Raw genomic sequence first — 23,301 nt, forward strand, 5'->3', positions numbered from 1 at the left:
GATTTCTGATCCACCATCCCCACACCAATGCTGCTGCATTAGGGGAACTGAAGCACTGATTTCATTGAGTATAAGCAGGGACTACAAATACCACGCTGCTTTGAGACATCCGTTTAAAAAGAAGAACTGGTCTAAAAGTCTCCTATCTGGTCTTAGGGAACTTGGTAGCTCACGGAGTAGAGAAAGAAATATAATAAAACCTATTACTTCAAGTTCAGAATTGTATGAAAAAGCCATTGGATGTCTCCAATTACTGTGTGGTTTTTTGTGTAACACTAAAGAAATGTAACAGCCATTAGCAGGGAACGTTCAGATATGTTATCATCATGTTCCCATACACGGAGCCTGCCTGCCTGCCAGCCAGATTCTCACACATATAAATATCTCAATAAAATAAGTCAAAATTCTTCCGCTCACCGCCTCCAAATTTATTTTCAGTTCCAGGTGATAATGAGGCTTATAGTTAAAAAAAAAAAAAAAATCGGGAAAGTCTCTATGAACAAGAAAACTAAGTTTCCCATAATACCTCAGTCCCGACACATGACGTAGAGTAGCGGCGTACGTCAGCATTCCAAGTTTAGGAGATCCTCGGGGGTTTTAGTCTTTGCTTGACGACATCACCAGTGATCGCAAAGTAACGCCCCATAATTTAGGACTACGTCTCCCGAAATTCCGCGCGTCCAGCTTCTGGGGGTGGAGCTTGGTTCCCGGAGCCGGCCGGGCTGAGAGAGATCCGGGACACAACAGGAGAGTGTGGTTAGTGGTCGGTGGGTGGTGAGTCGTCGCCATGTCTGGAAAACTGAAAACTAGAGCTGTCGCGAATGTGGATGCCGTGTCTGGGGTTGTCTCCGTGAATGAAAAGATCTTGCGGGCATGTCACGGACTGTATACTGAGCCAGAGAGTGGTGAGTTTGAGGGGCGGGGCCAGATCAGACCAGTCATTATTCTGAACTATAGGGAGCCAACTTTTAAAAAATTACTAGGGTATTAAACTCAATTCATTTTGCCCTCCCCTCTGCACCTATGTTCTGAAATGCTGTGGGACTGGGTAAGTTGCTGACCCAGAAAGTTGTGAGAGGGCAGCTCCTTGTGACTCTGGACAAGTCACTTAACCCTCCATTGCCCCATAGCCGCATTGAGCCTGCTATGAGTGGGAAAGCGCGGGGTACAAATGTAACAAAAATAAATAAAAATAAATGTTAAGAGTCCATTGTACGCTAACTATGCATCATGTTATTGTATTCGGGTGTCATAGATGTGAGCAGTATTTTGGTATGCACTACATTATTTTACAGTGGAAAGAAAGAGTCTGCTTTGCTCAGAAGGCTCTTCTGCAGTCCTTGGTCCTGCCGATTGGTGATTTATTCAGGCGATGCTAATTCTCGTTCTCATTTACCCCTTAAGGTCTCATCGCTCTGGCTTCCGCTCTCAATGTGAATCTCCTGGTCCCTCGCAAGAAGATCACTGTTATGCTGATGGGGAATCACTCAGCCGGCAAGAGCAGCTTTATTAACTGGTGCGTGGTTCTCAGTCATTCCCTATTCCTTTCATAAGTCTGCCCCATTTCTGGCCATTTATCTCCTTAACTGCCCCCCCCCCAACTACTTTCTCTCTCTCTCCTCCCCCCGCCCCCCCCCCATTGCCAAAAATTGAGTTAAGTACCATAATTCACTGTAGAGTGTGGACCACAGCATTGCAAAAGGCAGGAAACTGGACAGACTAGATAAGCCTAATGATGCTTATGTGCCTTCATAACAAGTATTTTTCTCTCCCTGTTTTCCGCTCTTCCCCCCCCCCTCCCCTAATATTCTCTAAGTGCATTCCTTTTTCCATAGGAGCCAACTTTTCAAAAGTATTGGGGGTACTAAGCCCAATGGAAATAACACTTCCCTAGACACATACAAGGAATTTTCACAGTATTGGGGGTCAAGCACCCAGAGTCAGCTCCTATGCTCTCTTCAGAGTGATTCTTATACATTGTGGACTAGATTCAATATATAGCACCTGAAAAATCGCACAAAAAAATATTCCTAGGAGTATTCTATAAAGTACACCTAAATTTAAATGTACTTTATAGAATAACCCTATACGGCTGTGCAGGTTATAAAATACACCAAGCACCCATCTGCATGACTAAATTTAGTCGTGGAAAGTTATTCCAAGTAAAATATGCATAGATTTGAGAAATGCCCATGGCTATGCCCCCTTTCAACTATGCGATTTAGAATTTGCACGCGTCATGTTATAGAGTATGTTTAGATCGTATAAATTCTAATTAATACCAGTGAGTGTCAATTGCTTGTTAAATGGCAATTAGTGACACTGATTGGCTTGTTAACTAATTACGTTGTCTGCGCAAATCCAGAGTACAACTGGATTTGCGTGTACAACTTAAGTCGCAGTATATAGAATCCGGGGATGTATGCCTCATGTAATGGAGGTTGAAGATATTAAACTGTTATTTATTTATTTATTTGTTACATTTATACCCACATTTTCCCACCTGTTTGCAGGCTCAATGTGGCTTACAAGTACCATAAAGGCATTTGCCTTTACGGTTGATAACAAATACAAAATTGTGGTCAGATGAGGTAGGTGTGAATCAGGCGTCATTGGGTCAAGGGGAATGGTGGTTGTAAGTTGTCCAGTGCGATCCTTGATTATGTTGTGTTGCTGGCTGTGGGGGGTTAAGTTGGATCTGAGGGATAGGCTTTTTTGAAGAGGTGAGTTTTTAATGATTTCCTGAACTTTAGGTGGCCATGTATTGTTCTCACAGCATGCGAGAGTCCGTTCTATAGTTGTGCGCTCAAGTAGGAGAAGCTAGATGCATGTGTTGTAATTTAACCCTTAACAGTTGGGGTATTGTAGGTTTAGGTATGATCGCGCTGATTTTGATCTATTTCTAGTTGATAGATCTGTGAGATCTGTCATGTATCCTGGAACTACGCTGTAGATGATTTTATGGACCAAAGTGCAGATTTTGAAGAAGATCCGTTCCATATCATCAAGCTGATCAATCCATAGACTGGTGGGTTGTGTCCATCTACCAGCAGGTGGAGATAGAGAGCAAACTTTTGCCTCCCTATATGTGGTCATGTGCTGCCGGAAACTCCTCAGTATGTTCTCTATCTCAGCAGGTGGTGGTCACACACAGCAGCAGCTCTGGCTAGGCCTCCAAGCCTAATCCTTAGGTTTTGTTGAGGCCTGGGGTTGAGGGCTCTTTTGAGCAAGTGCAAACCTGGTGGTGCCAGGTCCCTCCTTTTCTCCCCCCTCCCGCTGGCTCCGTTTAAAAAAAAAAAAAAAAAAAAATTTTAAACGTCTTTAAAGGCGTTTAATTCGACGTTTCTTTAAACGTTCATTGCAGCTACTCACTGGGACACCAGTTCGTTACAGCTCGGAGCGGCAAGCAGGTAATTTTACCTTTTTATGGCGGGCAGGGGGTTCCCCGATTCTTCTCCTCGTGGCATATGGCGTCGGAGGGCGAGGGCGCAAAGGGTCGCTCCCCGGATCGCTGGAGCGCTTCTAGAGGGGATGCGGGGGTTTTACAACCTGATTCGCCCTTGATGGGTGACAGTTTAGTGACCGATGAATGTCCCGGTCGTTCCTCCGGCGTGGCGGTTTTTTCCCGCCATAAACGCCCATCCCCCGCTCCTCGCCTCCGCCATCTTGGCCGGCCACGCGGCTCGGACGGCTTCTTCGTGGGCCGCCCTTGAGGTTGGAGACATTAATGCCATGAACGCCCTTAATTTGGGCGACGGCACAAAGCGGCTAAAGTTAAGCGCCGTTCTTCCCGCGCGGCTCCTTCGCGGAGTTTCGCGCCGGACGCCATTTTGGATGCGCAGCATGTCTCTCCCCCGCTATTGCGAGCGCCGGTTGAGAGTGCGTCTAGGGCTGTTGCCCAGGCTGCGGAAGTGCACAGTCTGGGGGGTTTCTCCCCCGAGTTTGTTTTGCTGCTGCATCAGGCTTTCCTCATGCAAAACGCTGCCCCTGCTCCCTCTTCTGATAAAGAGGTTGAGGTTCCCAGAGGTAAACGCCCTCGGGTTGATTTCCAGGCCTTGGAGGACTTTGTCTCCTCCGATGTAGATGAGGGCAGCGTGTCTGAGGTCTCCCAACGGTCCTTTGCGGATTCCTTGGAGGAGATAGATCCCCGCTCGGATAGAGCGGATGACCCCTCTGCAGCGCGGCTTTTTAGCCCAGAGGATTTGCCCAACCTGTTGTTACAGGCCATGGACACTTTGAAGATTTCCTCTCCGGAGGACGTCTTTCCCTCAGCCCCTGTTGGCTCTGCCATTATGCTGGGGACGAAGCGCCCGCCTAGATCCTTCCACGTGCATGTTGCCATGCACACCTTAATTGCGGCTCAATGGGATGTCCCGGAAACGAGCCTTAAAGTGGCTAGGGCTATGTCCCGCCTCTATCCTTTGGCTGTGAGTGAACGTGAGGCCTATCTGTGGCCTACCGTGGATTCTTTAATCACTGCGGTGACTAAGAAAACGGCGTTGCCGGTGGAAGGTGGCACGGCCCTAAAGGACGCCCAAGACAGAAGATTGGAGGCGGCCTTAAGGTCGTCCTTTGAGGCAGCTGCTTTAAGTTTGCAGGCCTCAGTTTGCGGCTCCTATGTGGCCAGGGCGTGCCTGACTATGGTGCAGCGGGCTTCCCCCTCGGATCTTCCTTGAGGGCTGATTGGCCGGCCCTGGAATCGGGCTTAGCCTATTTGGCAGACTTGCTGTATGATGTCTTGAGAGCCTCAGCTAAAGGCATGGCTCAGACAGTCTCTGCGCGGCGGTGGCTTTGGCTGAAACATTGGTCTGCTGACCACGCCTCTAAATCCCGCCTGGCTAGATTGCCTTTTAAAGGCAAGCTGCTCTTTGGGGTCGAGCTGGACAAAATCGTGACCGATCTCGGCACATCTAAGGGCAAGAAATTACCAGAGGTCAGGGCTCGGGCTAGTACTCGTCCCGGTACCTCCAGAGGACGGTTGCTGGAAGCCCGTCGGTACCGCCCGGGCAAGTCGGGTTCCTCTGCCCCCTCTTCCTTCAAGAGGAATTTCTCCCCCAAGCAGCATTCCTTTCGCAGAGACCGCCGTCCCGGAGGTGCTCCCTCCGGTCCTCCCCCAGGGTCTCGTACCCAATGACCCAGTGCAGATTGGAGGACGGCTGTCCTCGTTTCTGGGCGAGTGGACCACTATAACTTCAGACGCGTGGGTGCTGGAAGTCATCAGAGACGGCTACAAGCTAGAGTTCTGCCAACCCTTAAGAGACGGGTTTGTACTCTCTCCCTGCAAGTCTCCGGTCAAGCTGTGGCAGTGCAGCAGACCTTGGACAACCTGATCCGCCTGGGTGCGGTCGTTCCGGTGCCAAAAAATCAGATTGGCAAGGGACGTTACTCCATTTACTTTGTGGTTCCAAAGAAAGGAGGTTCTGTCCGGCCTATCCTCGACCTCAAAGGGGTCAATCGGGCCTGGAAAGTGAGGCACTTTCGCATGGAGACTCTCCGCTCTGTTATAGCGGCAGTGAAGGCAGGAGAGTTCTTGGCTTCCTTGGACATCAAGGAAGCGTACCTGCATATTCCCATCTGGCCTCCTCTCCAACGCTTTCTGCGTTTTACAGTCCTGAGACGACACTTCCAGTTCAGAGCCCTCCCTTTCGGGTTGGCTACTGCTCCGCGGACCTTTTCCAAAGTAATGGGGGTCATAGCGGCCTTCCTGCTAAAGGAAGGAGTACAAGTCCATCCTTATCTGGACGACTGGTTGATCCGAGCCCCCTCTTATGCAGAGTGCGGCAAAGCTATGGACCGGGTAGTTGCTCTTGTGAGCTCCCTGGGATGGATCATCAACTGGAAGAAGAGCCAGCTGCGCCCGACTCAGTCCCTGGAGTATCTGGGAGTTCGATTCGACACCCAAGTGGGCAGAGTGTTCCTGCCAGACAATCGGATTGTCAAGCTTCAGGCTCAGGTGGACTAGTTCCTAGTAGCCTCTCCTATTCGGGCTTGGGACTACGTGCAGCTGTTGGGCTCTATGACGGCCACGATGGAAGTAGTGCCCTGGGCCAGGGCTCATATGAGACCACTACAGCTATCTCTGCTGCTGCGCTGGACTCCGATGTCGGAGGATTATGCTGTGCGCCTTCCTGTGGACCCAGCAGTGCGCAAGGCGCTGAGCTGGTGGACGCAGACAGACAAGTTGTCTGCAGGATTGCCTCTGGTGACCCCGGAGTGGATTGTCGTCACGACAGACGCCTCTTTGATGGGCTGGGGAGCCCACTGCTTGGGAAGGACAGCGCAGGGGCTCTAGTCTCCTGCAGAGGCAAGTGGTCTATCAACCTCCTGGAACTCAGAGCCATTCGGTTGGTGTTATTGGAGTTCATCCCGGTACTGGTGTTGTAGCCTGTACGGGTCCTGTCGGACAATGCCACGGCTGTGGCCTATATCAACCGCCAGGGAGGTACCAAGAGCGCCCCTCTAGCCAAGGAGGCTATGAGTCTTTGCCAGTGGGCGGAAGCGAACCTGGAGCAGCTTTCAGCGGCCCACATTGCCGGAGTCATGAATGTCAAGGCGGACTTTCTCAGTCGCCATACCTTAGAGCCCGGAGAGTGGCAACTATCTGCTCAGGCGTTCTTGGACATCACGAAGCGCTGGGGCCAGCCGAGCCTAGATCTGATGGCGTCATCGGCCAATTGCCAAGTGCCGCGCTTTTTCAGCAGAGGACGGGACCCTCGATCCCTGGGAGTAGATGCTCTTCTCCAACAGTGGCCGACACAAGAGCTCCTCTATGTGTTCCCGCCCTGGCCCATGTTGGGCAGGGTGCTAGACCGGGTGGCAAAGCATCCCGGCAGGGTAATCCTGGTGGGTCCGGATTGGCCCAGACGTCCCTGGTATGCGGACTTGATCAGGCTCTCAGTCGACGATCCTCTGCGGCTGTCAGTGGAGCAGGGCCTGTTACATCAGGGTCCCGTGGTGATGGAGGATCCCTCTCCCTTTGGTCTTACGGCCTGGCTATTGAGCGGCAGCGTCTGAGGAAGAAGGGCTTCTCAGACAAGGTCATCGCCACTATGCTGAGAGCGAGGAAGCGCTCTACTTCTACTGCTTACGCCAGGGTTTGGCGTATCTTTGCAGCATGGTGTGAAGCAGGCTCACTTTCTCCCTTCACTGCTCCAATTTCTTCAGTGTTGGCGTTCCTGCAAGAAGGTCTGGAGAAAGGCCTGTCGCTCAGTTCCCTTAAAGTCCAGGTAGCGGCTCTGGCTTGCTTCAGGGGCCGCCTGAAGGGTGCTTCCCTGGCTTCGCAGCCAGATGTGGTGCGCTTTCTCAAGGGAGTTAATCACCTGCGCCCTCCTCTGCACTCAGTGGTGCCTGCGTGGAATCTCAACCTGGTGCTAAGAGCATTGCAGAAGCCGCCTTTTGAACCCTTGTCGAGGGCATCTCTGAAAGACCTGACGTTGAAAGCAGTCTTTTTGGTGGCTATCACTTCAGCCAGAAGAGTTTCCGAGCTCCAGGCGCTCTCATGTCGAGAGCCTTTTCTGCAGTTCACTGAGGCAGGAGTGACTATTCGCACAGTGCCTTCCTTCCTGCCCAAGATTGTTTCTCGCTTCCATGTGAATCAGCAGCTCTGTCTCCCTTCCTTTCGTAGGGAGGACTACCCAGAGGAGTACTCCGCTCTTGAATATCTGGATGTGAGACAAGTCATCATCAGATACTTGGAAGTGACCAATGATTTCCGGAAATCGGATCATCTGTTTGTCCTGTTTGCAGGTCCTCGTAAGGGTCTGCAGGCTGCTAAGCCTACAGTGGCAAGATGGGTCAAGGAAGCCATTGCAGCGGCTTATGTGGCCGCGGGGAAGGTGCCGCCTATCCAGCTGAAGGCTCACTCCACGAGAGCTCAGGCGGCCTCGATGGCAGAGGCCGGATCCGTCTCCTTGGAAGAGATATGCAAGGCGGCAACGGGGGCTTCGGCTCATACATTCTCCAAGCATTACCGTTTGACTGTGGCTGCACGGGCGGAGGCCCGGTTTGGAGCTTCAGTGTTGAGGTCAGGGATTTCTATGTCCCGCCCTGGGTGAGTACTGCTTCGGTACATCCCACCAGTCTATGGATTGATCAGCTTGATGATATGGAAGGTAAAATTATGTATAATCATACCTGATAATTTTCTTTCCATTAATCATAGCTGATCAATCCATAGCCCCTCCCAGATATCTGTACTGTTTATATTCTGGTTGAATTTTAGGTTCAAGTTTAGCCTTCAGTTACTTCAGGAGGACTTCGTGTTCAAGTTCTTCTTTCACTTGGATTCTTCAAGAGTTGAGACGAGTTTGTGTTACAGTGAGCTGCTGCATTCCTCTCCCCTCCGTTTTACGGGGCTGGATTGAGACATAAATTCTGCCGGCACTCCCTCCCGCTTCGTGCGGCTGTAGGGCAGCTTTGTACCCCTCCCGCTTCGGCGGTGTTAGGGTCAGTCAGCTCCTCCCGCGGTTGCGGTTGCAGGATAAGCCAGATCCCCCCGCATCGGCGGGTGTGGTGTCCCTCCCCCGCTCCGCGGGGATGAGCTGGACGGATTCCCCTCCCCCACTTGTGTGGGGATGAGCTGGGTTAATTCCCCTCCCCCGTTTCGGCGGTGGTGAGCTGGGCAGAGTGTCCCTTCGTGGGTGTAATTCTCTAAGTGCTGAGTCCTGCGGATGGAGCTTTGATATCGACATACTGAGGAGTTTCCGGCAGCACATGACCACATATAGGGAGGCAAAAGTTTGCTCTCTATCTCCACCTGCTGGTAGATGGACACAACCCACCAGTCTATGGATTGATCAGCTATGATTAATGGAAAGAAAATTATCAGGTATGATTATACATAATTTTACCTTCTTTGATTGGGAGCCAGTGCAGGTTTTCTCGGAGGAAGTCTATAGAGTAATATGTAATTTAAAAAATGGGGTTCAATCCTTGACTGCATTATAACCAATCCTGTGTTATACTGAGTTATATGATTATATAACATATATATAATAGAACCAGAAATTCAATAATCAAAACAAGTATATAGGTGGTAGTGCCTATCCTGGTTGGTGTCATTAAGTGTGATCTTTGTTTCCTTCTGCCTAATTTCTTGGGCTTGCCTACCTGCTGGAAAAATGTACCAGTACCTGAGAGTCAATGTTTGTCACCAGCTACTCTCTATACCACAAAATTGTGTATGAATTTCCTGCTCCATTCCCCTACCCTCCCCACATGCCTTACCCTCAGCTTGAATAAACCCCAGAATTTCAACCTGTGAGATCTTTTCTTCTCTTTACACTACTCCCTTTTCTTTTTACTCCTTGACCTTTCACTGCAAATCAGTTTTCAAAGTGAAAACCTGCTGTGGTGCTACATTGGCTCTTTCCAGTTCTATGGAACCTTTCTCACCTCTAAGGATCTATTAAACACATCCTTAGCGGACCTGCCAGGATGAGATATATCTCATTTGGCCCAGTGGTGTTGTCCAGAAACATTCTTTGTGAACGGTGAGGTATTCATACAGGAACAAAGTAGATATTTGCCAGCTGTCTGCAAACCTTCTCTAAGATCATCTTTCATAAACACCAGGCAGAAGTATTTGTTGAGCAGTTCTGTATTTTTCCTCATCACCCTCTATATGTTGGTCCTTGGCACATTCCAGTCTTACAATTCCACCTCTGGCCTTCCTCCTCTCCCTGACGTACCTGAAAAATGTCATTGCTTGGCTTTACAGCGTTAGCCATTTTTGTTTTCTTTTGACTGTGCTTTTACCATCCTGATTTCTTTCTTTCTCTTTCAGCTGTACCTGATATTCTTTTCTGTGTTCCCTTTTTTTACACCCTATTTGCTCTGGGAATACTACCTTTTTTTCCCCCCTTTTATTTTTTCATCCATTTCTTCAACGATCCATATTGATTTCTTTTTCTTGCTGCTATTTACTTTGCTGACATAAAGATTTGCTATCTGCTTCTTTTAGTTTTACACGGATCTTCCACTTCCCACTGTAACAGCTTATTTTTCAGGTACTTTCCTATTTTTGTCAGTGTCAGCATTCTGGAAATTCAGGACTTTTTGAGTTTGGCGTGTCTGATCTCTGTTAGCTTAAAACCATACCATCTGATGATCACTGGTGCTTAGGTTGGCATAAAGGATATTCCTTTTCTCTCGTCACTTTCTCTCCTAAACAGACAATAGCCCAGTATGATCTTTGAACCATGTATCTTTAATAGCAGCAATGCCTAAGTCCCCTTCCGCCATTAGGGCTTGCAGATCTGGAATATTATTGTGTAGAATGTGAGCCTTTGCACTAAAGCTTTCCAGCAATTTTTCAATGACTTGTTTTCTGCATAGGGGGTACAAATGAAACAAACAAAAAAATAGCCTCATTCCTGGTCTCTTCCACTTCCTGATCTTCCACTTTGTTACTGATAATGGAGTTAAGATGATTTCTTTTCCTATTTTCTCTACCAGATGCTTTTGTTGCGTGGAGGGGATGACATCCCAAGCACATTCTGTTCCATTTATTTATTTACAAATATTTATATTCTACATTATCTCAAATACTAAGCGGAGTGCACACTATTATACAAACAATTACATATAACAAAATCTTAAATTGGCCTGGTTCTTACAAGTCCATAATACAACTCATATTATTTATGAATTGTCAGCTAAATTCATACCATTCCATGTGTTGTCCTTCCCACTGCCTGTAGTTTAAATACCCAGTAACATTTTGCTTGGAATCCTTTTTCCTGTCACAGAAAGATGTAGTCTATCATTAGCCTCTCGTTATTCCACTTGTTGCCCTAGCTTGCCCTTATAACTAAAGGCTTCTTACACCAGGTTTAGAGCTGTATGTTAACATAGTAACATAGTAGATGACGGCAGAAAAAGACCTGCACGGTCCATCTAGTCTGCCCACGATAAACTCATGTGTATACCTTACCTTGATTTGTACCTGTCTTTTTCAGGGCACAGACCATATAAGTCTGTGCAGCAGTATTTCCCGCCTCCCAACCACCAGTCCCGCCTCCCATCACCGGCTCCGGCACAGACCCCGTATAAGTCTGCCCTCCCCCATCCTAGCCTCTCAACCACCAACCCCTCTTCCCCCCGCCACCCAATTTCAGCTAAGCTTCTGTGGATCCATTCCTTCTGCACAGGATTCCTTTATGCCTGTCCCACGCATGCTTGAATTCCATTACCGTTTTCATCTCCACCACCTCCCGCGGGAGGGCATTCCAAGCGTTCACCACCCTCTCCGTGAAGAAATACTTCCTGACATCTTTCCTGAGTCTGCCCCCCTTCAATCTCATTTCATGTCCTCTCGTTCTACCGCCTTCCCCTCTCCGGAAAAGATTTGTTTGCGGATTAATACCTTTCAAATATTTGAACGTCTGTATCATATCACCCCTGTTCCTCCTTTCCTCCAGAGTATACATGTTCAGGTCAGCAAGTCTCTCTTCATACGTCTTGGAACGCAACTCCCATACCATCCTCGTAGCTTTTCTTTGTACCGCTTCCATTTTTTTAACATCCTTCGCAAGGTACGGCCTCCAAAACTGAACACAATACTCCAGGTGGGGCCTCACCAACGTCTTATACAGGGGCATTAAAACCTCCTTTTTTCTGCTGGTCACACCTCTCTCTATACAGCCTAGCAACCTTCTCGCTACGGCCACCGCCTTGTCGCACTGTTTCATAGCCTTTAGGTCCTCAGATACTATCACCCCAAGATCCCTCTCCCCGTCCGTGACTATCAGGCTCTCCCCACCTAACACATACGCCTCCCTTGGATTTCTACTCCCTAAGTGCATCACTTTGCATTTCTTCGCATTGAATTTTAATTGCCAAACGTTAGACCATTTTTCCAGCTTCTTCAGATCTTTTTTCATGTTTTCCACTTCCTCCGGGGTGTCCACTCTGTTGCAAATCTTGGTGTCATCCGCAAAAAGGCAAACTTTACCTTGTAACCCTTCGGCAATGTCACTCACAAATATATTGAACACTGTGACTGTGCGCTGTATCATCTCTGGAAATCAATTTCTAGTCAGGTCATCTGTCCCTATATATTAATTTTGCATAAAGTAGGGTGGTTGATGTGTTAGTCCACTTGAAAATATAAAAATAAAGGTTACTAAATAAAACCAAAAGAACATAAAGTGATACCTATTTAAAGGGACATGGATTTTATATACTGCCTTTCTGTGGTATAAGCAAAACAGTTTACATTTATTATACACAGGTAGTTTTTCTGTCCCTAGTGGGCTCACAGTGTAAGTCAATGGAAGGCTTAAGGGACTAACTACATTTTTTAATTCTCTCCTCTACCTCCTGCCCCCCCACCCCCTCACCACACCTATTTCTCTTCAGCTGTTGTGATTAGACTATCATTGCCATGCTTTATTGATTCACTTACTGTATATATTATATCATGAACTGAGGAAGAGGGATTTAGCTCCCACAATCTAGTCAGGAAAATGTGTTAAATTAGTCTAATAGGTTTTTAATTAAATTCTGGGTTTTTGCCAGGTTCTTGGGGCCTGGATTGGCTGCTGTTGGAGACAGTGCTGGGCTTGATGGACCTTTGGTCTTTTCCCAGCATGGCAGTGCTTATGTACTTATGTACTTACTTTAATTGAATAACTTTTAAGTTTAGAAGTCTTTTTCTCTTCTCTGATTTCAGTGTTTGCTTTGTATTCCTGTAAACAAAGGAATCTGGAAATTCCCTTTAAAAATACTTTTTGGGAAGCTTTTACTTCAGCCAGTCTAGCTCAGATCTCTCCTACTTCAGAGGCAATCATCCTCATTTTCGGGTCTTTTTACTAAGCTATGGTTAGCACTGACACGTGCTAAAAAAAAAAAAGCTTACCATGGGACATGCTTAGGCATCCCACGGTAATTTTTACATGTGTGTGCACTACCCATCTGCTAAAAAAGAAAATATATTTTATTGCACAGGGGTGATCTAGGGACAGAGAATGGGTGTGTTCTTCACTAATTAATTAGCATAGCTACCTTGCTGCACGCTAACACAAGACTATCTCTACTTCAGAAAGCAGGTGAAAACTTGGCTCTTCAATCAGGCCTTTACTGGAAGAAGTAACTAACTCGTTAGTCTCACTCACACACACCAGGAGTACTCAGGCTGCATATACTGCAGCAGGACATGTTTATCCAATCCTACTCTAGTAGAGATAACATTTAACCATTTCTCTGACCTCAAGTGCAACTTTCTTTAAATCAGTCACCTTACTTTCTAACTCTTCCTACTTTCTTACCCTTCTATATGTTACCTCTTTGCTTTACCCTTCGCTGTCACCTATGATGTTCTATTATGTATTGTGTTGACATTGTAAATAGTATACCATGCCATACTTTGTATTGTTTTTGAATATTTTTACTGCTGTAATTGTCTATTATAGGCTATAATTGGCGTTAGGCACTAGTTATCAGTTGCATGGGTATTAGGATTCTGCAAATTGTGAGTGCAAATACATAGCATGGGATTGCACACATTATAGGATACTAACAGGTACATGCCTAATTGCCTATAGTTAGGCGTGCATAGTTAAACCAGCCATTGTGGACTTGAGCTAATATTGTATAATGACAATTGCATGTGCACCTGCCATTGTAGAATTCGTGTTTAGTGTGCATCATCCCAGCATCTAACTGTAAGCGATGGATAGAGAATTACCTCCTCTAAGGCTAAAATGAACAGTGCCTTGTCTTCAAGCTGGAAATCACATTGTAGAGTCCCACGGGGTTCTCTGCTCTCTCCTATGTTCTTTAGGGGCTCATTTTCAAAACAGAAGAACGTCTTAAAAGCAGCACAAAGTGGCATTTGGATGTTTTATTTGCCAAAACGTCCAAATCCGCTGATTTTTGAAACAAATTTTTAAGATGTTTTTCTATGCAGTGTATCCATATCCCAAGGGGGTGTGTCCAGAGTGTTTTAGGGGTGGGATTTGGGTATTCCGAAAACTTGGACATTTTTCTGCCTTAATGAAACAAAACAAAAACATCCAGGGCTACAATTTAGATGTTTTGGTCTAGACCTGTTGTTATCACGACTAAGTCAGTAAAAGGTGCCCTTAATGACCACTGGGAGGGATTAAGGCATGATCCTTCCTCCCCTTACTCCCCCAGTGGTCACTGACCCCCCTCTCACCCCCCCAAAGCTGTAAAAGAAACAGTACATATCAGCTTCAGATGTTATCCTGTTAGAGCAGCAAGCAGATCCCTGGAGTAGCCTAGTTGTCAGTGCAGTGCACTGTAGGGAAGGGGACCCAGGCTCATATTGCACTTTAACTGTTACACTTGTGGAGAGTTTGTACCCTCATATAGATGACACCTGCAGCTATAAGGGTTATTGTAGTGGTGTACAGTTGAGTACAGTAGGTGTTCTGGTGGATTTTGTAGGGTTCACTATACATTATAAAGGGGTAATGTACCTGGGACCTTTTATATGACGTCCACTGCAGTGCCCCCCCTAGGTTGCTCTGCTGAGATGTTTGTGTGGCCAGTCTATTAAGAAGAATGCTGGCTCCTCCTACATCCCAATGCCTTGATTTTGTGCATTTTTCACTTGGACTCCCCCCCCCCCCCCCCCCCCCCCGAAAATGGTCCAAAAAGATTGACGCACTGTGCAGAACAACATCTAGCAAATGGCCATTTTCGAAACAAAAAGATAGCTCCGGTAGCTATGTCACTGGTTATCGGTACTCACCTGACAGCCAATAGGCTGTGAGAACAGATGGAAGTAACATCACTTCCTGCTTCTCCTCCCCTCCTTTGCTTTACTGATGCAGTGACTCCTGTGCAGTGTCTCCAACTGGGTTAGTTTTGAACAGTGTGTTTTTACTAGCAAAAATGGTGCCGGTACTCAAATGATAGGCCACCCTTCAGGGGGAGGTGATCACTGATAGGCCCACCCCACAATAGCCCCCTGCAACCAGTCACAGAATCTGTGACAAATCAGAATTGTTGTGTAGAGCCTGAGATCTTTCATTAAAACTTGGGGTTCATGGGTCAATTTTAGCAGATAATGGAAAAGGTGCCGGTACTCAGTACCCCCTCAAAAAAAAAAACCCCTGGTTTTTCATATACCATGTCTGCATTTGAAGAGTCCAGCCGTAGCAGCATGTTTTACTGAGCACTCTTTATAAACATTAGTCATATGCTTTCACTATACATTTGGTTTTTTTTTTTATATTTTTTTCACTGATATATGAGTCACTGCAATCTTAAAATTAAAAAAAAAAAAAGAAGATAATATATTGGCATATAACGGTTTCTTTTGTATATATGGTTTTCATATACCATGACAAGAATGAACTTCACTTCTAAGCCAGAGTAAGAACACAAGAACTTTGGACCTACAGTCTCTTGATTTTGGAGTGGAGAAGTAGCCTAATGGTTAGTGCAGTGACCTGAGAGCCAGGGGAACTGGGTTCGATTCCCAATACAGCTCTTTGTGACTCTGGACATGTCACTTAACCCTCCATTGCCCCCATTGTACCTGTTTATAATATATAAACACTTGTATTGTGCCTAAGAGAGCCACTCCCTGGCACTCATAGAGTGTAATATATACAAACAACATATCAAGATACAGTTGGAAGTTATTTTTAGTCAGGACTGTGGTACCCAGTACACATATGCATACTGTCCAGTTGGCAGTGGTAAGCCAGCAGCCAGAAATTGTGCCGTGCTGTAACTGGGTATGTTGTAACCCCCCCCCCCCCCTTTCTCTCTTACAGGTACATTGAGGAGCACATTCAGCGGACAGGTGTGGCTATAGAGACCCAGGGCTTCACCTTCATCACCAGTGGTCGGAAGCGGGAGTCTCTGACGGTGAGCAGTGAGTAAGGGGACCCAACAACTCCAGCTTTGGAGTGCCCTAAAGATAAGAGCAGCGACTGAGAACTGTGGGAAAGAGGGTTCAAATTTCATGCCGTCTACTGATGCTCCTCATGTTTTTTGGAATAGTCATTTTGCCCTCCATTGTCCCAGATAACAAATTAGATTGTAAACCATTGGGATTAGGAACTGCCTACTGTGCCTGAATTGTAATTCACATTGAGCCTAGGTTTGGAAATGCAAGTCATTAAATATAAAATCCAGTCTTGCATGCAGCCATGGACCATATCTTTCATAAGATGCTACTGAACCTGCTTTTGTGTTGGAGAATTGTGGGGACACTGTCCGCCTATGTTACCACTGATCACGGATGTTGCCCTGACCTCAGCTCTGTTTGTCTCCTCTCACTGCTGCCACACTTGGCTGTCTTATAACAGCTTCTAGCCTACTGCTAATGCTGCTGTGTAGTGCCAGCAGTATGAGGGAGCCAGGCAGCAGGGACCTTAAAGGGATGGGCATAGGGCGTCCTGCTTCTGCAGGAGAAATTGGAGGATAGACATGAGGAGAAGCTACAGGGAAGAGAAGATTGACACTGAAGGGAGAGGAGAACTTGGTGAGGAATAAAACAGAGGAGGATGAAAGAAAAGTAGAATGGCTGAAGAAAGGAAGGGAAAAGACTAGTTTTTAGTGAAACTGGGGTGAGAAGAGAAAATAGGACTGGGGAAAGTAACCAGTGAATGTTAAGCAGAACGAGAAAAATTAAAATGGAAGCAGAAAAAATGTAAGAACAAATTTTATCTAGACAGACACAATCATATCAGGAAATTTAGTTTAAGGGAAAATTCCTTTGTGTATATTAATTGAGACACCAAGTGTGTTATAACACCTGCTGCATGGTCTGTACAGTGGCTGGAAGAATCTCTGAAGTCGCCTTTATAGCCCATTAATGAGCGATGGGGTCCAGTTTAGCCAGCAGAGCACTGTATGCTATCCCTGGTATATGTATCATGGAAGAGGTGGGGGTTAATGTGTACTTGCTTTCTAACTTGGCATTCATGCAAGAATACACTGATAGTGGGTATACTGGAGATGGGTTAGACTTGGTGAGTGCTGCAGTACTTCTTCATCTTAGGGACTTCTTGAGATGGACTATGGGGAGGCTATGAGCTGATGGCAGAATTTAGAGAGCTCTTGTAAAGCAGGGTTGTAAGTAGTGAGTGAACATATAGGTTTTTTTTTGCCAGTTTCTAATCACACTGCATCTGTCTGCCAGGGTAATGCCACACTGCACCTGTACCCTCACTTCAAGCCCCTACAGAACTTTGAAGGTAAGATTTCGCCCCCTATTCTTTGCTAAACTGAACTGGGAGCAGAAGAGGGAGTTGTTGGAAGACTGAAAAGTTCCCAGATGTGTTTGAAGCTGGTTTAAGGAGGTAGAGAGCCCCCGGAGAATGTCTGCCCAGGAGATGCCACTCGTACCTGGTGCAGTTTCATATCCTAGTTCTCAAGTAGCCATGTTAACTGTGACCCTCATCCGGATCCCTACAGTATCAATGATTTCTCCCTTAATCCTCTATAGTCTTTATATGTAGAAAGAGGGATAGTCCCATCAGAGGTTAGTCTATTGGTTCTCGACTTCAGGGTGTAGCCACAAACACTTACTTAGACTTTTATTTCAAGAATACTAAAAAAAAAACAAAAAAAACTAATTTTTAAAGAATTTTTTTCCTCATCCAGCAGTCTATCCCTACTTCTGTATTGCCCTCTTGCTCATTCTGTGTTCCTACTGAATGTCTGCTTTCCTGTATCTGCAGATGCCATAGCTGCAGCCACTGCTTCTGACCTCCCTTAGACATGTCTACTTGGTTCAGGATTTGGATTTTAGGTTTAACTTCTTGCCTTTACAAATCAGAGCTCAACACGAGTGGAAATAGGTTTTGCCCCCCCCCCCCCCCCCCCCCCCCCCCACTGAAAGGGTTTATCAATGACAGTGGAAAATGAAGTGACCTTCCCAATGTCACTAGGAGCAGCAGTAGGAAAACCCTGGCTTCTCTTGCTCTCAGGCCGCTGCTCTAACCATTAGATTTCAGTCCCCTGCCCCTTCCCCTTCCCCTAACACTACTGTCCAGTTCCCTAAACAGCTGCTGCCCCTTCTGTGAGTCTATACAGCTAAACGATCGTTATTAATAAAGAGATGCAAAATAAGACCAAGAATATTCTAATGTCTCTCTATTGCTCCATGGTGCGACATCACCCTTTTCTTTATTATTTTTTTAAATTTTGCAACATACATCAAGAAAATCATGAAACACATCAAGCATGATTATAGGAAAACAAACACAATATCATCATTAATCTAGAAAATATAATCAAGCTAGAATAGACCAAATAAAGGGAGGAAATCCAACCACTAAGACCAGAGGAAGTTGGCCTAATGAAGAAAAATAATTAATGAAGAAATTGTAGAGTGTCAATCTATAACATAAAGACAGTTCTTTTAAGTAGCTTAAGAAGCCAAAGGAGTTGACTGTGAAATCCCTCTATGAAAAATTGTAACTGGGAGGGTTCATAAAACACACAAAAGTATGCTGATCCAGGAAAATTAAACATTTAAAGGGAAATCTGAATTGGAACCAAGCTCTCAAGGATACTATGTAAGGCATATATGCTAAGAACGTCTTCCTACGTGTTTGAGTCCACTTTGATATATCAGGAAAAATAGACAATTTCCCTCTTTAAAAAAGTAAGATCCGTAAGTCTGAAAAAGAGGCGCAATAAAAGACTTTATCTTACAGGAAAACGAAAGTTACCAATAATATAGAGCTTTCCAAAATTTTAGTTATATTTAAGCTGTCAGGAGAAATATCCACAACTTGAATTAACAGCTTGAGAGCTTGAAAGTTGTGTAGGAACTGGGAGACAGTAAATCTTATGTAGAGGCGGAAAACCAGAGTCAATAATTTTCTCCTATAAAAATCTGTAAAACAGATCTTTTGGGGATGTTGTCAAAAGTTGAGGAAAATTCAAGATATGCAAATTAAATGTCTAACATAATTATCAAACTTTTTCAGCTTGAGTAAACCAACAGCTTATCCTGAGCCATACTAGATTGTAAGGCTTGGGACTGCTGAACCTGATATGCCAAAGTGAATATCTTCTCAGAATGTGACTTCAAAACCTCTTCACATTTGCCAGTTCTCTGCAAATATTGATTAAAGGAGGATGGTGTCCTAGCACATAACTTGTATAGAGATTCCAAGGCAGTCCATATGGCCTCCAGTGCCATCTCTGCTGGTTTTTCTAAGGGAAGAATCAATGGCAAAGAACGAAAAGTCCCTCCAGACTTACTCCCTCACGGCTCCCCAACAACAGATCTTTGAGCAAAGCCCTCCTCAGTTGACTCAAGCTGCGAGAGATCCAGCAACTGCAGCGTGCCCTCAGATCCTCCGTTGATGAGGCCCCACTTGGAGTATTGTGTTCAGTTTTGGAGGCTGTATCTTGCTAAGGATGTAAAAAGAATTGAGGCGGTGCAAAGAAAAGCTACAAAAATGGTATGGGATTTGCGTTACGAGACATATAAGGAGAGACTTGCTGACCTGAACATGTATACCCTGGAAGAAAAGAGAAATGGATGATATGATACAGACGTTCAAATATTTGAAAGGTATTAATCTGCAAACAAATCTTTTCCAGAGATGGGAAGGCGGTAGAACTAGAGGACATGAAATGAGGTTGAAGGGGGGCAGACTCAAGAAAAATATCAGGATGTATTTTTTTTCACAGAGAGAGTGGTTGATACTTGGAATGCCTTCCCGCGGGAGGTGGTGGAGATGAAAATGGTAACGGAATTCATAAATGCATGGGATTCACATAAAGGAATCCTGTTCAGAAGGAATGGATCCTCAGAAGCTTAGCGGAGGTTGGGTGGCAGCACCGGTGGTTGGGAGGCGGGGTAAGTACTGGGAAGACTTCTACAGTCTATGCCCCGAAAATGGCAAGGCTAAATCAAGGTCAGGTATACATATAAAGTAGCACATGTAAGTTTATCTTGTTGGGCAGACTGGATGGACCGTATAGGTCTTATCTGCCGTCGTCTACTATGTTACTTGACACTCCTTCCATTGACAGGGGAAACCCCAGAACTGAGTCTCACAGCGTTTGGGGAGAAACCACTCCCACTGGGATGAGTGAGGCCTCACTCTCGAGGCCCAAGCTCTCCCTCATGCTCGGGCCATCTGGAATGCCCTGAGAGGTTGAAAAGAAGCCTGTGATCTCTGCTTGCCTCAAAACGGGGTTCAATGACTGTCGGGCAGCCACAGTGATCTTTCCCTTCCTTTTTGTTATGTAAAGGTAACAGCAGCAAAGTAACTTGCCAGGAAATAATAGCACAAAAGGAGCAGAGAAACACTGGCTTGTCACTGCTGCACCATCTTAGATTTTCCCCCCAATGCAACCTCACCTTGAGTCTTGCGTTCAGTTCTGGTCACCTTATCTCAAAAAAAGATATCAGAATTAGAAAAGGTTCAAAGAAGAGAGACTGAAATGGTAAAGGGGCCAGGAAAAGCTAAAGAGGTTAGGGCTCTTCAGCTTGGAAAAGAGACAGCTGAGGTGGGGGGGGGGGATATGATTGAGATCTACAAAATCCTGAATGGTGTAGAACGGGTAAAAGTGAATCGATTTTTCACTCTTTCTACTTTTTGAAAAAAGAAAACCCAAAAAACAGGGCCACTCAAATTACAATGAAATACTTTTAAAACAAATAGGACGAAATATTTTTTCACTCAAAGAATAGTTAAGCTCTAGAACTCATTGCCAGAGGATGTGGTAACAGAGGTTAGCGTATCTGGGTTTAAAAAAAGGTTTGGGCAGGTTCCTGGAGGAAAAGTCCATAGTCTGTTATTGAAATGAACATGGGGGAAGCCACTACTTGCTCTAGGATTGGTGGCATGGAATGGTTCTTCTAATTGGGTTTCTGCCAGGTACTTGTGACTGGATTAGCCACTGTTGGAAACAGGATACTGGGCTAGATGGACCATTGGTATAACCCAGTATGGCTATTCCGTTCTTAACATAGGGCTACATAGTAGATGAAGACAGACTTACATGGTCCATAAAGTCTGTCCAACGTATGCATACATACTTAGTCTTGAGCTGTACTTACCATTTTCATGGCATAGTGCAGACACACAAAACCAGAGTACTTGATATCCAACATGCTGACTTTAACAAAATGGGGGAGTACCTGAAGAAGGGGCTTATGGGATGGGTAGATATAAGAGAAATAGAGGTGCCCGTGCTTCTGCACTAACTCACAGAGCATAAGAGTAGTGGCAGCAGTTGCACAGTGAGCTGGTGGGGCAGCGGAGGTCAGTGAGGCCTCAGAAGTAGGGAATGTTGGTGCACTCTGGAGAGGGGGAGCCACATTTAAGAAATGAGGCTTCAACCCTTGGTTGGAATGCTAGCCCTTTCCCAGAATCCAAACCCTCTTATTCCTTATGGTACTCACCTCAACTGAAAATCCTCTAATAGTCTCTGGGGATCTTTTGCTCCTGTGCTATAAGAAGACTTCAGTTTCTATGTCTATGCCCCGAGGTTTTGCACCGGATAACAGAAAATCCAGTGCTATAAGCAATAGTCACTCTGTGTGAATTGTGGGATGTTTGTTCCCCACTCTCCTTTGTACTGTAGGTGTATCTGAGTACCTGACCACAGAGATCTCGACCTCAAAGCAGAAGAAATTCAGCCTTGTGACTTTTGTGGACACTCCAGGCCTAGTGGATGGAGACATGAAGTACCCCTTTGATGTGGACAAAGCTCTGCTCTGGCTTGGTGAGTGACTCCTGATGTGAGGCCTAAGGGAAGCCATTCTCTTCTCCCAGCTTGGTTAATGAGTACTGGAGAATGGGATACCAAGGGATTCTTTTTTACGCCAAGGAGTATTAAGGAGGCATATGGGATCGTACCACTCAGTGAGTGACTTGAGGGAAGGATGCCGATGAACCCCAGCTTTATGGAAACTTGTCTCAGCTCCTTCTCCAGCTCACACGCTTAAGGGGCCCTCCTGTGGGTGTGGCATCTCTCCCTCACAGCCCCCCTCGAGAGCAGCACCTATCTCCCTCTTTGTTCTCCCACCAAGCCTCCCCCCCCCCCCCCCCCCCCCCCCCCCCCGGAGTCCAATGCCTTTTTTCCTTCTTTTGTTTCCTTTTCGCGGTTAATCTTTCTCTGCATTGCCAGCAATAGCAGGCTGGTTCAACCAATCTCGGGAACCTTCTTTCAGCCGTTTTCCTCCCTCAAGGATAAGGAGCAGGACGTGGTTGAAGCTGTCTGCTATTGCTGATAATTCCGGCAATGCACAGAAAGATTAACTGCAGAAAGGAGAGAAGAGAATGCAACAAGGGAGGGAGGACAAAGGAGGGAAACAGGTGCTATATCGTGCTGGGGGTACAAGGAGGGAGACTGTTGCTGCATTGTGGGGGGGGGCAGGGAAGGAGACTGTTACTGCATTGTGGGGGGGCAAGGAAGGAGACGGTTGCTGCATTGTTTGGGGGCAAGGAGGGAGACGGTTGCTGCATTGTGGGGGGGGGCAGGGAAGGAGACGGTTGCTGCATTGTGGGGGGGGCAAGGAGGGAGACGGTTGCTGCATTGTGGGGGGGCAAGGAGGGAGACGGGTGCTGCATTGTGGGGGGGGGCAAGGAAGAAGACGGGATGTGGGGGGGCAAGGAGGGAGACGGGTGCTGCATTGTGTGGGGGGGCAAGGGAAGAAGACGGGTGCTGCATTGTGGGGGATAATGAGGAAGGCTGTTGCTGCATTGTGGGGGGGGCAAGGAAGAAGACGGGTGCTGCATTGTGGGGGGGGCAAGGAGGGAGACAGGTGCTGCATCGTGGGGGGACAAGGGCTGGACAGGGAGGTCAGGAAGGAGGGAGACACTTGCTGCATTGTGGGGGGGGGCAAGGAGGGAGACAGGTGCTGCATCTTGGGGGTGGGGGCAAGGGCTCGACAGGGAGGTCAGGGAAGAGATCCAATCAGGGGGGTGAGCAAGAGAAAGTTGCAGAAAGGGAAATAAGTGCTGGACTTAAGAGGAAGGAGGACAAGGAAGGAGAGATGCGCCAGGATCTGTGGGGAAAGAAGGAAGAGGGGAGAGATGCTGGCCCTGCAAAGGGGAGACAGAACAGGAATGAGGGAAGAGAGGAACACCTGCTGGATTTGGGCCGGGGGGGGGGGGGGCAGAAGGAGGGAGGGGAAGAGAGAGGGAGAGTTGCTGGCACATAGAACTTAAGAGCCAGCAGCTAAGATCTCTCTCTCTCTTTTTTTTGTTTTTTTTCCCTTCTCCACCTCTCCAACATTGTCAACAGTGATCTTTTTAGGGGAGGAGGAGTGAGAATCCTTCCCAGATCAGCAGTAGCTCTTTTAGAAACTGATGTACTAAGGCTCTTTTCCTATTCTGTATC

The 23,301-nt window shown here is 46.5% G+C and overlaps 1 pseudogene; it reads left to right on the plus strand.

Moving 5' to 3' along the window:
* Positions 1-705: 705 nt before the first annotated feature.
* LOC115474194 overlaps positions 706-23,301 on the plus strand; it is a 36,449-nt pseudogene continuing 13,853 nt past the window's right edge.

The sequence above is a fragment of the Microcaecilia unicolor genome, chromosome 7 (assembly GCF_901765095.1).
Source record: "Microcaecilia unicolor chromosome 7, aMicUni1.1, whole genome shotgun sequence".
Classification (NCBI taxonomy): domain Eukaryota; kingdom Metazoa; phylum Chordata; class Amphibia; order Gymnophiona; family Siphonopidae; genus Microcaecilia; species Microcaecilia unicolor.